Consider the following 16904-nt stretch of genomic DNA (forward strand, 5'->3'; position numbering starts at 1 on the left):
GCTTTCACCTCATTGCCATGCCGAGCTCCTGCGTGTCCAAGGAGGATGCACACATGTACCAGCTTCATTAGCTAACTCAATGATCAAATCAAATGATATGATGATGAATGATCAAAGCAACTGCCAATTCTTTCCCCAATTCACCCCCATGTTCTCACCCTGGAGGCCAGGTGAGCCAACGCTGCTGCCCATGGTGCAAGGGGAGAGAGGAGGCATCGGCAAGAAGGGAGGAAAGATCTCTCCTGTGGATTTCAGAAACCTAAAGATGGAAAACGCTTACAGCTGTGTACACATCCATATGCATAAGAGAACAGGCCCTGATCCAGCACACGCTTACGTCAATCTGCCGTCACCAAGATTTAGGAGAAGGTTTAAAATTAAGCAAAAATTTCCTGGCTCTGCAAATCTAAGGACAAAGAACGGAAGTAAGGCTCATGGTTAGAGCAGAAGCAGGTGTCAAAGGACCTGGTCCTAGCACAGGCTTTAACACCAACATCCTGGGTAACCCTGGGCATGTCACCTCACCTCCAGGTTTACCCACTGAATGCAGCTGTCTTCAGGCACGACTCCCTTTACAGCCCAAAGGCCATTTTCCCATCTTCCCATGGCCAGCTCTTTGCACACCGTTTGCAGAAAAGCAGGTCACCTGTAACTCAGCAGCTCTGAGGAACCCCAGAAACCCTGGCTCTGAGGAGCTGCCTATAATCTAAGCCACAGAAGAAAGTCAGGATTTGCAACAATACTTCACATTTTGCCTGCTGAAAGTAAAGACAACGGCATCTCAAAATAAATGGGAAGAAAAGCAAAAATCAATAAGTCAAACACTTATTTTCCAATTCAGCCTATTTAAAATGAAATATATTACCCTGTTCACCATCACATGCAAGATTTCCAGTGCAAAAGAATGCATCATCCTAAGGGCTCTACAACATGATGCCGTTTTAGTAATATGGAGTGAAAAAGTGAAAAAAAAAAAACCACTCAGAACACGAACTACTAATTCTTCATCGAGAGAAAGAGAAAAGCCATGCAGAAAGTTTGGAGCTTTTTCTTAAAAGCAACGTGGAATTACAGAACCAACAGCCGAGTTCCAAACTGGAAAGGATTTTCATACAGAAGAGGACTTTTCTGCAAAACCATTAGTGAAGCTCAGGATTAACGAACTGACCCACACAGTAAACAACATGACAAACTTCTCTGAACTTTGATGTGATGGTGATGTTCACATTGCACATGAGCATTATGGTTGGACTCAACTCCAATCCAAATGATTCTATGATTTTTTGGGGCGCTTTAAGATCCACATACCACAGATTTACTCCCCCTTCCTTCTTTAAAGGCAAAGCAATTGCTCAAACTTAGTTGCTGATTTCTGCTCCTTTGTGAATCTGGACAGCTGTTGAAACATGTTGATTTATTGAAGTTTTCCTTTCACTCCTCTGCACAGATGTTCTCCAGAAGCAGTTACATTATTCCTGTGCCAGTGCTTCAGCATTCCCCTAGTGAAGGAAAACAGGAGCCAGTTGAAGTGGACAACGCTGGATGGGCTTCGGTGGGTGCCCATCCCCACCCTTGCGTCACATCCAGCCCATTTGCACACCGCAGTTTCAGTCCCACCTACTTTCGCAGAGCAGAGCTGGGTGGATGCACAGCTCAATCCCATTCCCACTTCAGTGTCCTGCTCTGCAGCACAGTTTTCAAAGAACAGCCTTTTCCTAGCACAGACCAGGTCCCGGCAGCCTCCGGGGATAGAGGCTCAAACCCAGAGAGCATAAAAGTTCAACGGTGCCATAAAACACAAGAGATGGGTTTGAACTCCTGGGTTTTAAAGAGAAAGGCACTTCCAGCAGCTCTCCATCCCCTTGGGCCCCATGCCAGACCTTGCAATTCACTGCTCAGCACCGCCTTCCCAGGAGAAGGGAAGTGACATTACTGCAATGCCTCTCTCCCCAGGAGTTAATCAGCTTGGTGACACCGGTGGTCACATCCTTCATCCCGCCAGCCCTGATGGAAGCTCTGCCTGTCACACTCGCCGTGTCTGCCGCCAGTGTCTGGACTGCTGCACCCCAAGCAGAGGCAGCACTAGCACAAGCATCACACGGTTTGTTTCCAAGCCACATCCTGGGCAGAAGTAAAGCAGAAGCAGGTGTTTCTATACCACAAATCAGATGAGCAATACCTTTTTTGTTCATCACTGCCATTTTTTGGCATTGCTTCAACAACTATACTCTTTTTGCCATGAGAGCACAGAAGGGTGGGTGGGAAATGCTCCTTCAGTGCTGCTCCACAAATTCTTGCTTTTTTTCTGCCCCCCACCAAGCAGGTCCAGCCACAAACTTTTCAGCAACTGTGAAAAGAAACTACTTCAACACCACAACTATCCCCAGCTTTTTCCCTTGTGATCACACTGACCAGCTACCCAGCCTGGAAAGGGAAGAGTTAATTAATGTCACAAAATGAACACCTGGTCCATGCAATTACCTTTTCCTGCTAGGAAGCTTTTGTGAACCACCAGCATTAACAGAACCAGCACTGAGCTGGAGTCAAGACATTTATCCTTTGACAATGCTCTATTGCAGCAACTTTATTTTGATAATACTGGATGATTAATGCTTACAGCCACTGTCGTTTCCTTTGATAGATTTGGGGGCTGTGGAACGACATTTGCTCAGTGCACTGTTCTTGAAAAGCTGCTCTCAGCATAGCGTAGAGGAGAGAAATGCTCCGTGCATCCAGCCGTCGGCAACCAGGCGCTCCGCAGGCTGCAGGTGCCCAGGAGTTACTTTGAGGAATATTGAGGTGCTTATAGAAAGCCTCACTTGGTAAAGGCTGCGAGGTGAAAGAAGGGTGTATTAAATAGCCAGCGCTTTAAGAGGCATTAAGAGTTTATCTTATCCAGTGGAAAGAGAAGGGACTGCTGGTTACAAATATCACAGCCAGTACGCTGCAGCAGGCTGTGCTGTTTTGCCACAAACACTGGAAGATCAGACCCTGAGCCGAGACTCTCCAGGGCTGAGTTGCAGCCATACGGAGCTCTCACAGCTGCTCTTGAAGCATCCAAATTCAGATCGACTAATCAGTAAAACAAGACACAGACAAATGTCTTAACAGTAGCATTCACTAATGGCAAAAAAAAAAAACAACCCACCCTTAGAAATCTTAACCTCTGTGCTTCCAAGTTCCCCCAACCTGTAACACCAGGACAAGAACCATCTACTTCACTCAACTGCTGCAAGGTTTTCCTAATCAATCAGCTCATTAATTAATGGAAAGCAGTAGATAGACAGCAGATGGATGGCTTTACACAATAGTCTTTTCTACAGTGAAATATTTCCACTTAATTCTCTGCCAGCAGCTGCCTGCCCACTCCTATCTCAGCAGCACAGAGCACTCTGGGCTCACACAGGGACACCCATGAGGTCCAGAGTTGGGGGGGTCTCCCCTAGACCCTAACAGCACTCGGGGCCACATGGGATTCCCTGGCTGGAGACACCTTTTTTCACAGGCTTCTTACAGATTTGATTTTCATCTCATCATATTTAAAAGCTGTCTCAGAAGCATAATGATTTTAAATTCACTCACCGCTGCAGTCAATCAACGGAGCAGCGGCGGCTGCTAGTGCCTCGCTAGCAGGCGGTGATGAATGGGGCTTTCGAGGCAGCACCGCTCGCCTCCGAGAAAAAGGAGACTGTGGGCAGAGGGTGGGGAAGAGAAGCAAAGCCAGAAACAAAAATTAAAAGCAAGAAACAGAATGAGGTTGGAAAGCGCAACGTGCTCACTGCAAACTTGAGACAAGTGTTCATCCGCTCCTGGAAGGCGCAGCTTGGAAGGAGGAGTCTTGGTTTGTGTTAGTCTCCGGGTTCTTTTATCATCCTAAGTCTTAAAAAAACCCCAAACTTGACTGGTAGAGAGGACCAGAGCCCAGCCACCACCCCACACACAGCCCCTGACCCAGCTTTCTCTTCCAGGAAGAGCTAAAGGGCAAACACCCAAGAGCAGCTCTCAAGAGCACCATCACATCTTCCCTCAGGACAAAGTGATAAAGGGCACAGCGCTGAAGGCGTTACCCCCAGCCCTTCCCATGCAGAAGCAGACAGACAAGTGCCACCGGAGGACACACAGCACCCTGTGCCTCCCCATCCCTGAGCAGGGTGGGTGCCAGCAGCGGAGGGGAGCGTCCCAGCGTGCTCGCAGCCACCCCAGAGACCACAGAGCAACAGGGAGCATCCATCCCAACTGCTACCATGAGTTTCCAGGGAGCAAAAAACAGTTAAAAGCCCACAAAAATCCTCCTGCCAGGGTGAGCCACTTGACATTTGGGCTCTTTTTCTCCCTCTTTTTCCCTGTTATGGGGTCAGTCAGTGCTGCACAACCTGGTAGTGTAAATATAGTCGTAATACGGACAACTGGCATTACCAAAAAGAATAAGCATCACAGCCGGGTGTTACAAGTCCCACAAATCAGAGAGGAGGAAGAGTCAAAAAATGAAACCACCACACCAGCAAAATAAAAATAAGAGGCAGTATATTAATGATGTTGCTCCAATGTGAGCAAACACTAATTAAGAATGTGTAATTGAATTAATGCATTATTTAGAAACCTAGGCAAATCCTGAGCAGGGATATAAATTCCTTATAAGATTCCTCTTAATATACATATATTGAATATATATATATTCCTCTGAATATACATATATCTCACTCCTCACTACCCGCAACTTATTTTGATGTCACCAAAATCTCCAGATTTATTTACGTCCTTGTCATTCGCCACTGTTACACATTTACCCTGTATCTCTATATCCTCTCCTCTCAACTCAACACACCCAAGTGCTCCATACGGGGCAGCAATGACCATGCAATAAATCAAAGCTACGCAATAAATTAGTTCAGCTCATCAATCACTTCGCCCTCCCCCTGCTCAGTAGCCACAGGTCTGAGTCCAATTTGTTTAGAGCCTGGAAAGACATCAAATGCCTCATTAAAAAACAAGTCCATCTTCTAGAAATACTTTTTTTTCCTCTACGGCCTCAAGTGTCAGTTTACTCCACTTTACACTGGAAAAGGTCCTGCACAAGCAGGATCTAAGCCTGGCCCTGAAGAGATCAGGAAAACAGTATGATTACATCCTGGAAATAGAGGGAAACAGCAACTCAGAAAAGGGGAGGAAAAAAGGGAGCCATCCTCTCAAAGGTTTCAGGGCTTGTGCCTGTGAAAGGTCCCAAGATATTGTATTTGCAGCTGGGACCATTAACTAGTGCTTTGCGTATTTATAGCAAGAGGCTTTACACACATTATTCTTCTCCCTTCCTTCTGAGCCCAGCGAAGCTTTTCGTTCTAACTACACCTGAGTTTTTAGGAAAGGCTAAAAATACACCAGAAAGAAAGAAATCCAGTGAAATTGTTTAAAACCACGAAAGACATTTGTAAGGAAAGTAGAGTGCGAAAATAACACGGGTGAATCCAAGATCACACGCACGTATAAAGCTCTAGGAAAGGGAGGAAAACAGCAGCATTACAGCATTTTGTACTTAGGTAAGAGCATATACTGTAGCAAAATGTGCATGCTGTTTATAAAGATATTGGAAGGCTCTTCCCTAAAAGATGCCATGTAAAGTATAAAATTTTATTATCTCTGCCTGTCCATTTTACAGAGATATACACAAACAAGTTGCCAAATCTGCCTGCAGTTTAACTCCATTAAATCCAATGAATGAGTTTGGCCCACAGAAAAACTGCACTTACTGTAATAAAGCTAAAAGCTGATAGCAGCTGATACAGTAAAACACATACGTTTCCACACACTTATTCCTGCTGATATAAAAATATGAGTGAGCTACAGAGATTGTCCTCGTCCAGCTCCTAAAGAAATGCTGAGATGGAGGAGAAGAAAAACCTTAGAGGTCCTCCCCATCCCCAGTTCCCCCAAAGCACTAATGAGAGGGATGGGGTAAAGCCATTGGAGCTTCATTCATTTGGCTTTTCCACGCCAAGAGCCCTGAGTGCAAGCAATGCGCACGTTTGAACGCAACGCCTTGCTGGTGGTTAAACCACCAAGTTGGGCAGGACCCTACCCAGCAGGAACAGGGGTTACAGCTCTGGACCCTTTCCTGGGACATCCATTTCTCCCCGCACCAAGGCAAGGATGAGAGATGCTCTGCTCCTCAAGGCAGCTGGCCACAATTTCATTTGCAGAGGGCTTTTCTCACGATCCTCGGGCTACTGGGTCATCTTTGAACCCTACACTGCAGGGGGAACCACGCCAGGCTGCACAGAGGTCAGACCCCAATGATGGATTATAAGACTCCCCTGACTGAAAAGGGGGGACTATGGCAGGGGGAAGAAAGGGATAAGTGCATACAGCTTTCTCGCCAGCTGCTGTCCTAACCACACCAACTCCAATCTCCACCTCGCCAGCCTCTTCCTGCGCCCCTCCAGCTCCCTTACACAGGCAGATAGCCACCCTGCACCCTCAGCACCACCTCCTCCAGACCCTCCTGTCCCACCTCCTCGTGGTACACAAAGGCTTTAGGTTCCCCTCACCCAGATGCAACTCTCACAGCTCCTAGGAGCCAATAATAATAGTAAATAAATATTAGAAGCAAAGAAGAGTAAGCACCTATTACAAGGACCCAGACAACCTTTGTGCTAGGGGCTGTACATACATTCACCACTCCAGCAACCAAACTACACCTCACCTATCACTTCATGCTCTTCCTTCTGTTTCTCTGCATCAAGCCCCTGCTACCGCTCTCCTGGGGTATAGCAGACATGGGACCAAGGCTCAGAGGCTCCACTCCAGCTCCTTCACCTTAAGGTCCCCACAGCCCTACTGCTTTCACAGCTCTGCCTCTTTCCTCGCCTACAGTTTGGGACGATAAACTGCTGCCTCACCGAGCCCCATCCAGGTCACCTCCTCTACACCGGCCTCCTCCAGGCCCCCACTTCACTGCTGACCACCACACCTCAGTCTCACCCCACCCAAACACTCACTCCAGTGTCACGTTGCCGTCACGCTCACTCAGATTCTCCCCAGACCCTGCATTCACAACCAAAAAAACCCAGCAACCATACCAGATCATGCAAAACACTGCTGGAGGCTGCACTCTCAGCTCATACGCACTTGCAACTCCTGCAGCTGCTTTCCCCCCTCCACTACCCTTTGCCTCAAAGACTCGCTCATAACTCTATTAACTTCCTCCCCACACCAGCACCACATCTCAGAAAGGCACAGCCTACCTGCACCAAGTCCCCAGCCCCACAACTTCTTCTCACAAGGCTCTTCGCTACTCCACAGCAGCTCCTTCTTAAATTCCTCTGCTCCACTGGGCTTCCCAGCGCCCTTTGCTGAGAAACCACCTAATCCCAGACATTTGCTACACCTGGAGTTAACACCAATTCACAGCCAAGTGCCAGCAGCTGGGATGCTGCAGGCGTTGCTGTGCTGCTGTGCCTTTTCTTGGCATGAAACCCCAGCCCTGGAGCAGCCAGCAGGGAAACTCCACCTAGACCAGCGTGGCTGGGATGCGTCTGGCTGCTGCCTTCCATGTCCCTCTGGTGACAGATCTTCACTGACAGAACCCGCTCACTTGTCCCCAACACATGCACAGGGAAAATATGTAATGGAAAAAAATGCCTGAGGATGGGGTTGAGACTCTACAAACAGATGGGAATGGACCATGTATCCTGTCGTCTTCACAGCTTCTCTAACCTCAGCACTACATCCAGAGCTCAACTCGAAAGCCTTTGAAGCACTGGCCACGTCCTTCTGTTTGCATGCGTTGTGCAATCCTATATTTAGCATATGATGAGAGAACCGAAATAAATAATCCATAGCTCATAATAATAAAGGTAGCACCTCAAACAAGCCAAAAGCCTGACCTTTCATAGTTAAGCCGTCCTGGTGAGAGGTTAGATGTTGTGTTTTCTGATCATCAAACAGGAAAGCATTAGCCAGACAGGGAGAACAAGCTCTTATCTAGACCTGATTTCTCTCCCCTCCAGGGGATCCTGTAGGATATTTCAGTTCTCTCTCGCTCGCTGTATGACTCTTCCCTCCCCCAGTTGCTTGAAATCAGCCAAATTCACAATCTAATCTGGCCAGGAGTCAAAGGGGAGAAAAATCAAGTCCTAATGCAGTGACTACTTTGAATGAGGAATTGAAGCCAATCAGAAAGGCATTATTGATCCCCTTCTCGGAGCACCTCGGTCAGGGAGGGGAAAGCCACGGGTAGCCGCAGAGTGCCCACCGCAGCCTGCCAGGGCTGCCCTGTCAGGCCTGCAGCTTTCCTGGTTCTCACCCAGGCTGGAAGCTGGTGCGAGGGAAGAGCTGGCCTCGTCCGGCACGAGTTCCCTGCCTGCACACGCAGGCAGAGAAAGCACACGCTACCCCTGTGCCGGCACTGGCGAGCACCCGCGGCACACGCTAGCCCACATATGTGCAAGAGCATGACCCATACGCTACCCGCCGCGGTGTGTTTGTGTGCAAACGCTTCCAGTACGCATCACTTCGGAGGGGAACCCACCTGCGAGAGCAAGGCTGCTCCATCAAGCGTGTGCACGCGCGTGTGCACAGTGAGGGCTTTTGGGCAGCGTTAGCGCAGGGCAGCTCCGCGCAAGAGCCAAAGCAGAGGCTGCAGGGCAGGAAAGGGGGTGTGCGTGTGTATGTACGCGTGTACCTGTCCCCCCCAGCTGCCAACCTGCCTGACCTGCAAGCGCAATCCCTGCAGCATCAGGGGAAGGTGCGGGATGGCTCATCCCAGGCAGCGGGGCAGGTGCGGCACAGGATGAGACGCAGGCGGACAGGGCTGAGCTCAGCTCTGGGCATCCCTGTGTGAGATCCTGATGCTTTGGCCCGTGTCAGCGCTGGCTACTCGCTCTTCTGCCTTATGTAACCGCAGCAGGGACGTAGCGGCAAAGGGGGTACTGAGACTTAGGGGAGAGGAGCTCCTCACTGCAACTGCCCTCAAAGCAAAGGGGGCCGGAGCAGAAGGTGGGTGACCCCGGGGAGGGTAAATCCAGGCCGGGGCAGTCGCATTGCCCCCGGCCGGGCTCGGGGCGCCCCCGGTGCCGCTCCCCGCCGGGATGCTGCCGCCCCGGGGCAGGGGCTCAGCCCGGCGCCCCGCAGTGCCCCCGCACGCAGCGGACACGGGGTGGCAGCACCGCTGGGGGAGTCCTGGGAAGTTTGGATAATCACACATTTTGCAGGGAGGCAGGAGGAAAACATTTCCCCCTCTCAAAAAAAAAAAAAAAAAAGAAAGAAAAAATCCCGAACCCTCGCGGGGTCCCGGTGGCTCCTGTGCCCCCTCCGGGCTGTGCCCCCCGCCTGGCAGCCCGGGCACCGGCACCTCCTTACCTGCCGGCGGCACGCCTGCTGCTGCCTGCCCTGCTCCGGCTCTTCCTCCTCTCCTCCTCCTCCCTCTTCTTCCTCCTCTCTCCCTCTCCCTGCTGCTTGGGGCTCTTTATGGAGATTCATTCATTCATGCCTTCCCATCGGTCCCTCAGCGTTTCCCTGCCTCCCGGAGGCAGAGCGTGTGACGCCTCGCCCCTTTCCAGCCACTTTCTGCTGTCACAGAGCGGCGCTGCCCCAGCCCGGAGGGGCGGCCGGGCTGGGACACGCGTGGGCAGCGCTGGGCCGTGGGAGCATCCCCCAAAGCACGGAAGTGGGGGGGGGGGGGGGGGGGAGGTAGGAGGTAGGCTTGGGCACAGCACCGACCCGCCGGGAGGGATTTGGGGGGGGTGGTACAGGAGGTCTCTGGCGCCCGTCACCGCGGCGTCGGGTCGCCCCCAGGGCTTTCCGCGTTGCCTCCTCTCACTCCCATCCCCCCCTTTCTCCCACCGACCAGCGCGGAGAGAGAGCGGGGGCGGGGGGGGTTCGCACCCCCCGGGCAGCCCTCGCCTCCTCTTTCCGTCTCTGTTCGCCCCCCGCAACGAAGCCCTTCCTTCTTTTCCCCCCCCGCTGCCTCCGAGGCAGCACCGCATCCCGCTCGATCCACGCGGCTGGTGGGAAAAGCGCTGACTCAAGCCCGGGGAGGAGCGGCTGAGCCCTGAACCAGGGCTCCCCGGGCAGCCAGACCCTTGCCGCCCCCCCCCGCCCCATGATCTGTCCCCCCACATCCCGCGGAGGACGCCCCCATCCCGGGAGCCGCTCGCTCCTCTCGGTCACCGGTTCTTCCCCCTGGACTGCACTTTGGGGGGGGCTGAGGACACGCTCCCGTGTGTGTCCCCCTCCCCACAGCCCCTGCACAACCCGACAGGCTGGGGCTAAAAAGAGGGGGGCTGGGGAGGTGTAAGCCCTGCGAGGTGCCGAGGACCACGGCGGGAGGTGCTGAGTGGGGGTGTCATTTGAGGTGCTCAACTTTAGGGGGATCGCCTCCTCTCCGCACAGGCACGGGGTTATTCATTCCAGCCGAGCAGGGCGGAAAAATCCGCTTTTTCCCTTAAAGACACCATTGGAAATCTGAAGACCAGCGTCTGGCTTGGGCGCTGCCGGAGCCTTCAGAGTAACAAACCATTCATTTGGGGTGAAACCCCTTAAAAAGGCTCCCCGAAGGGCCCCGCCCGCTCCCCGGTGAGCAGTGCCGTTTCCACAGGCGGTGCCACCCCTCATCACCCCCCGCCCCCTTTGCAACATTCCCATCCATTTCTATTAACGATCACTTTATTCACCGCTGCAAACTTCTAAATATTTAATACAGTGCAAACCGGCACCGAAACGCACGGAGCTGCCGGGAGAAGGCGAGTCCCCGGCTGGGGAAGGCGTGAGCGGCTGCCCCCGGCCCCTCTGCCCCTACCCCCGGCAGAGCCTGTTGATACCGTGTCGTGTGTCCGTGTCCCCCTCCTCCTCGCTTCTCCCCTCTCCACTGGGCTTTTCCAGGACTGTAAATCACAGCCTGGACGTGGGCAGCATCGCAGTTCCCCCGGTGAAGGAGGCAGGGATGAGCAGGGATGCGGAGGTTTCTGCTCGAGGAAAGCTTAAAGAGAGGAGGGTGTGGGGTGGGGGGGGTGGGGGGGGAGAGGGTGAAGACGACAAGGGACACACGACACTACGACAGACCCCGATGGGCACCGGGACATTGCTGCCGGGCGGGTCCTGCCGCTCCACATCGAACGGAACCGGGGGCTGGGGAATGATGGGGGGGTCAGGCTGGTTGGAGGGGTCCCGCTGGGAGGGGGTGTGGGGGGGCTGCATCCCACCACCTCGGCACCCCCAGGCACAAGGGCACTGCCTTGCCGGCAGCGCCGTGCGGGGCGGGGGCGAGGGGGGGGTCCTTGCATGGGAGGAGGGGAGCGTCCCAGCCCCACAGCGGAGAGCAGCCGGGGTACCCGCCCCCCCCGCCCTCGGCCACCCCCCAGCCCCTGTCAGGGCTTCATTAAAATGCGACCAAGACAATTCTTTAGCAACTCCGGTGTAACACGGCGAGTGGCGAGTGCCCCGGTCCTCCGGGCACAGCCTGAATTCGGGAACTGAGACGGAACTTTGCAACATCTGTCATTATAACCAAAACTGCCACGCACCCACCGGGATGGAACACGTTCCCGCCCGTCCCCCCCCCCCCTTATTCTTTTATTTTTTTTTCCCTAAAAAGCAACCGAAAGCTGCTCAAACTCACAGACAGGCACCTGCCCCCCCCCCCCCCCCCCTCGCTCCCCCAGAGCCGTTCACCCGCCCGGGCGAGGATGCGGGGCCGGATCCCGGCTGGATGCGGTGTCCCCCCGACCCCACCCCCGAGCACGGACACCCCCGTCCAGGCACCGCCGCCCTCCTCCACTAATTTTCTTTAAATTAAAGCTCGATGTGCGGGGTGTTTCGCGAGGACAGAAATAGCCGCTGAAGGAGCGCATGTGGGGAGGCAGGTCCAAACTGCCGGCGTGGGAATGCAGAAGGGATTGTGGGGGGAAGCAGAGGGGAGCAGAACCGGGGAGCGGCGCTGCCACAGCCCCCACCCCAAGGGCCGGCGCTGCCGGGGTTTTTTGGGGTGGTGGGTGAGAAACAGCCCTTCCCGGAGCCATCCGTGCGGCGAGGGATGCGGGGGGGACACTGCTGCCGCTCTCCCCCGGAGCGCAGGGGCTCCCCCACCGCTGTTTGGGGAGACCCCGAAATGGGGAGACCCCGAAACGGGGATCCCCCGTGTGTGGGGGGGACACGACACACACATGGACACACGCTCCCCCGGCTTCGCACCTGGAGGAACCGGGGAGCGGCTCCAGCCGAGAGCTTGGGGACTCCGGCGCCCCATTGCCCCCTCCCTCGCCTCCCCCTCGAAGTCCCAACCCGCGTTGCAGCCGCGAAAAGTTTGGCGACACGGAGCGGCCACCGGGGGGGGCCGGACACCGGGGCGGGGGGCTGGGGCGGGGCTGGGGGCTCAGTCCGGGGGCGGCGGAGGTGGGGGGGGGGGTTGGGGGGGTGCTGCGGGAGCACCTACCTGCTCCGGCGGCGGCTGCCGGCGCTCGGCTCCCCGCGCGCAGCCCCGAGGCGCGGCGATGGGCGCCCCCGCGGCTCCCCGCGCCCCTCCAGGCGGGCGGGCCGGGGGCAGGAGGCGGGCGGCGAAACGCAGCCGGGAGCCGAGCGAATCCCAGCCCCGGAGCCGGCCTGCCAGAAGAGAAGGGCTGCAGCTCCTCACTGCGTCAGGCGGAGAAGCCTGCCCGTGCGGGAGGCGGCGGGCAGCGCTGCCGGGCCCGGGGGCGCGGGGGGCTCCGAGGGGCTCCGAGCGGCTCGGCTGCGGCCGGCGGTGCGGGAACCGCGCGGAGCGATAAGCGGCTGAGCCGGAGAGCGGCGAGGGGGAGCGCGAGTGTGTGTGTGTGTGTGTGTGTGTGTGTGTGAGAGACACCGCCTGTGTGTGTGTGAGTGTGTGTGTGTGCGACACCGCGCGTGTGTGTGTGAGAGACACCGTGTGTGTGCAACACCCCGTGTGTGAGTGTGTATGTGTGAGACACTGTGTGCGACACTGTGTGTGTGTGCAGTGACACCACGTGTATGTGTGCAACACCACATGTGTGTGTGTGCAACACTGCGTGTGTGTGCAGTGACACCGTGTGTGTGTGTGCAGTGGCACCACCTGTGTGTGTGTGCGTGTGACACACCGCCTGTGTGTGAGACACCGACTGTGTATGTGAGTGTGAGACAATGCCTGTGTGTGTGCAACACCACGTATGTGTGAGTGTTTGAGAGACTGCCTGTGTGTGTGTGCGACACTGCCTGTGTGTGTGCGACACCGCGTGTGTGTATGTGTGAGACACTGACTGTGTGCGACATTGCGTGTGTGTGCAGTGACACTACCTCTGTGTGTGACACCGTGTGTGTGTGTGCAGTGACACCGCCTGTGTGTGTGCAACACCGTGTGTGTGTGACACTGCGTGTATGTACAGTGACACCGCATGTCTGCAGTGACACCACATGTGTGTGTGACACCACCTGTGTGTGTGCGCAGTGACACCGCTTGTGTATGTGTGACACCACATGTGTGACACCGTGCTTGTGTGTGTGTGACACCGCATGTATGCGCAGTGACACCGCGTGTGTGTGACACCACGTGTGTGTGTGTGTGTGACACCGCATGTATGTGTGCAGTGACACCGCCTGTGTGTGTGACACTGCGTGGGAGATTGTGCATGTGAGACACGGTGTGTGTGACACTTGAATCGTTGTGACACTGTCTGTGTGACACACTGAGTGTGTGACACATCAGTGTGACACACTGAGTGTGTGACACTGCCACTGAGTGTGTGACACATCGATGTGACACTGACACTGTGTGACACATCGATGTGACACCATGTGTGTGTGACACTGCCACTGGGTGTGTGGCACTTGCAGCTATATGATACTGTGTGTGCGATGCACACTGGGGGTGTGACACTTGCATCAGTGTGACACTATCTGTGTGTGTGACACTGACACTGGGGGTGTGACACTGCGGGGGGGGGAGAACTTTGGGGTTCGTGAAGGTGTGCGTGTGGCTGTTGGGGATGGCCGCCCCTCTGTGTGTGTGTGTGTGCAGTGACACCCTGAGGGGTGCAGCGTGTTGGGGAGCGTGTCTGTGTGTTGGGGGGTACTGACGAGGGGGTGCAGGACGCTGGCTGTGTCTGTATTTACACAGACGTTTGTCTCTGTGAGCCCATGTGAACATCTCTGTGTGTCCCCACGTGTGTGCACTACACACCCCCCATCCTTCACACCAAACCTGAACCTCCATGGGTCAAACTGGGCCCAGATGGGCAGCACTGGGTGATGCTGGGAGCGTGGGGCTGGGGCAAGAAGGCTTGGACAGCTGGGACGGTGATGGGACTGGGACAGGACTCCTGCCCACTGCCACCGAGAGTCCTCAGCCCTCCCCAGGCATCCTCTCACCCCAGACCACCCCTTGCCTGACCCAAAGGCTGCCTTCCCGCCTCCATGTTTCTGTTCTTTTTTTTTAATGCTGTTTTAGCAACACAAAACACATCTTCAAGGGTGATTAAAGCGTGGCTGGCACTGAGCCGGCCCTTGGAATAGAAGTGCTCTTCTCTTTCCCCAGGCACTGTCATTTGAGGTAAGGACTGGCCACTGTGTTTCTTGTGATGGCCTAAGGTGTCTCAAACCATCTCCAAAACCATCTCCAAGGCTTTCGCAGCCCCGCAAGGAGGTGGCAGGGGAGACAGAGAAGGTGGCGTGCAGGAGAGAAACTTCACTCCTTTCAGTTTAATAGCAATACTACAACGCAACCAAAAAAAAACTGAAGCATGGAGTAACAGAGCTGGGAGACAGCCTGGAAACAGGCAAGCCATGGCCCCTCTCCAAACAGCAGCTGGCAACCCGGCGCGGTGCTCGGCTGCGTTAGATGCGCAGCCTCAGGGAAATGCCCACAAAATCACGGCCCTGTGTGATGAAGAGGATGAGGCAAGGAGAAGGACTCCAGGGTCTTCTGCTGCACAGTCTGGCCTGGTCTCAACACACTAGGGAGGCTGTGAGGCTTGTGTGGTCTGGTTGCTCTGGCGTTCTTTCTTTTCCCTTCCCTTTCCTCACCACCAGCTGGGCTCATGCCCTTGAAGCATGGGAGACCCCTCCTTCCCTGGAGGAGGGATGTTCCATTGCTCTCACGTCTCGTGGGATGCCTTGAAATCAAGGAGATGCCGTTGAAATTGCTTTGGCCTGCTTTGGCGCTGTCATCCATTGCAGGTCTTCGCCCGTGGAGATCAGCAGGGAGGAGAGGGAAGGTTTGCAAAAGGCTCTGGGCGAGTTTGCTGCCTGCTGGCACGCAGGGCTCACCTCCCCAGGGCTGTGTTGGGACAGGCAGTGCACTCAGACCAAAGCCTCACCTGTGGGTTGAGGACAGCCTTTCACAGAATCACCAGGTTGGAAAGGACCCACTGGATCATCGAGTCCAACCATTCCTAACACTCCCTTAAACCATGTCCCTCAGCACTTCATCCACCCGTTCCTTAAACACCTCCAGGGAAGGCGACTCGATCACCTCCCTGGGCAGCTGTTCCAGTGCCCGATGACTCTTTCTGTGAAGAATTTTTTTCTGATATCCAACCTGAACCTCCCCTGGCGGAGCTTCAGGCTATTCCCTCTTGTCCTGTCCCTGTCACTTGGGAGAAGAGCCCAGCTCCCTCCTCTCCACAACCTCCTTCCAGGTAGTTGTAGAGAGTAATAAGGTCTCCCCTCAGCCTCCTCTTCTCCAGGCTAAACACCCCCAGCTCTCTCAGCCGCTCCTCGTAAGACTTGTTCTCCAGCCCCCTCACCAGCTTCGTTGCTCTTCTCTGGACACACTCCAGAGCCTCAACATCCTTCTTGTGGTGAGGGGCCCAGAACTGAACACAGTATTCAAGGTGCGGTCTCACCAGTGCTGAGTACAGAGGGAGAATAACCTCCCTGGACCTGCTGGTGACCCCATTTCTGATCCAAGCCAAGATGCCGTTGGCCTTCTTGGCCACCTGGGCACACTGCTGGCTCATGTTCAGTCAGCTGCCAACCAGCACCCCCAGGTCCTTCTCTTTTTTTTAGCCTACAGCACCCGGTATTCCCAGGCGGTCTCCCATCCAAGTACTAACCGGGCCCGACCCTGCTTAGCTGCCGAGATCGGACGAGATCGGGCGTTCTCAGGGTGGTATGGCCGTAGGCAGCATCATTCCAACCAGCTGCCGGGCCGGTGCGGGAGTGGCAAAACGTGGTGCAATTGAACAACTTCGCAAACCCAGATAAATTAATAAAAGAAGTAAGTACTTCTGAGCAAGCTGCTCCAGTTCGTCTGGGAGGAAGTGACGCCAGCCCAGGCTCTGGCCCTATATTTAGTAAAAATCTAAACCAGACATTGATAATATTATTAAAGACAGGAAGGAGTAAAAGAAGACTTAGCCTTGCTGGGATGACTGATCTTTTTACGTGAGATGGCAGAAGGAGTGCTGTGAGAAAAGAGTCTCAGGTCAGGACAGCCTCTGCGGGCCCTTCCTCTCAACCAGCAGAAGAAGACGTCTGACACAGCAGGTTCGAGCAGTCCTAACCCAGATTAACAAGCAGTACAAGAGGAAGAGTTGGTTAATAAAACATTGGCTGCTTCTCCCAGCAATGTGGAGGTGGTATGGGAACAAGAGCTCTTCTGCCGCCTCTTGTAGCATCACCTGGAAGGGAAATGCTGGCCAAGGGACAGCATCAGCTGGGCACTGCTCCATTTGTTCGTGCAGAACGGGGAGATGTTCAGTTCGTTAAAGGCATCAATGGCTCCAAAATGTGGTGTGACCTTGGGTGAGCGACACCACTCCTGGCTTGCTCAGGGCAGGGACCGAGCTGTCCCCCATGTGGTGCCCACAGCAGCAGGGCTTGACTCTGGGTTCTTTTTGTGTCACAGTGATGGTGACAGCCCAGTGTCCCCTGAGAGAGGAGAGCACTACCCAAAATAGGGGAGTCTGGATTGAAAGGTGGCA

General features: G+C 54.6%; 1 protein-coding gene and 1 non-coding gene across 6 annotated transcripts in view; both read right to left on the reverse strand.

The window, feature by feature from the left end:
* ELFN1 (extracellular leucine rich repeat and fibronectin type III domain containing 1) overlaps positions 1-12764 on the reverse strand; it is a 107356-nt gene extending 94592 nt beyond the window's left edge. Inside the window, exon 1 of one of the 5 annotated variants that reach the window (XM_054081058.1) lies at positions 12425-12764. The gene's annotated coding sequence lies outside the window, so the exon portion shown is untranslated. Of the gene's footprint in view, positions 1-3582; positions 3668-7238; positions 7265-7880; positions 7902-9354; positions 9514-12424 lie in introns of those variants that run through there. The other 4 variants (XM_054081057.1, XM_054081061.1, XM_054081060.1 and 1 more) reach the window with 4 other exon arrangements.
* A 3221-nt stretch (positions 12765-15985) lies between these two features.
* Positions 15986-16104, reverse strand: LOC128853774 (5S ribosomal RNA). The gene has a single exon (XR_008452528.1). It is a non-coding gene; the product is annotated as a 5S ribosomal RNA (ribosomal RNA).
* Between the last annotated feature and the right edge of the window lie 800 nt (positions 16105-16904).

This window comes from Cuculus canorus, chromosome 15, assembly GCF_017976375.1.
Source record: "Cuculus canorus isolate bCucCan1 chromosome 15, bCucCan1.pri, whole genome shotgun sequence".
Taxonomy (NCBI): domain Eukaryota; kingdom Metazoa; phylum Chordata; class Aves; order Cuculiformes; family Cuculidae; genus Cuculus; species Cuculus canorus.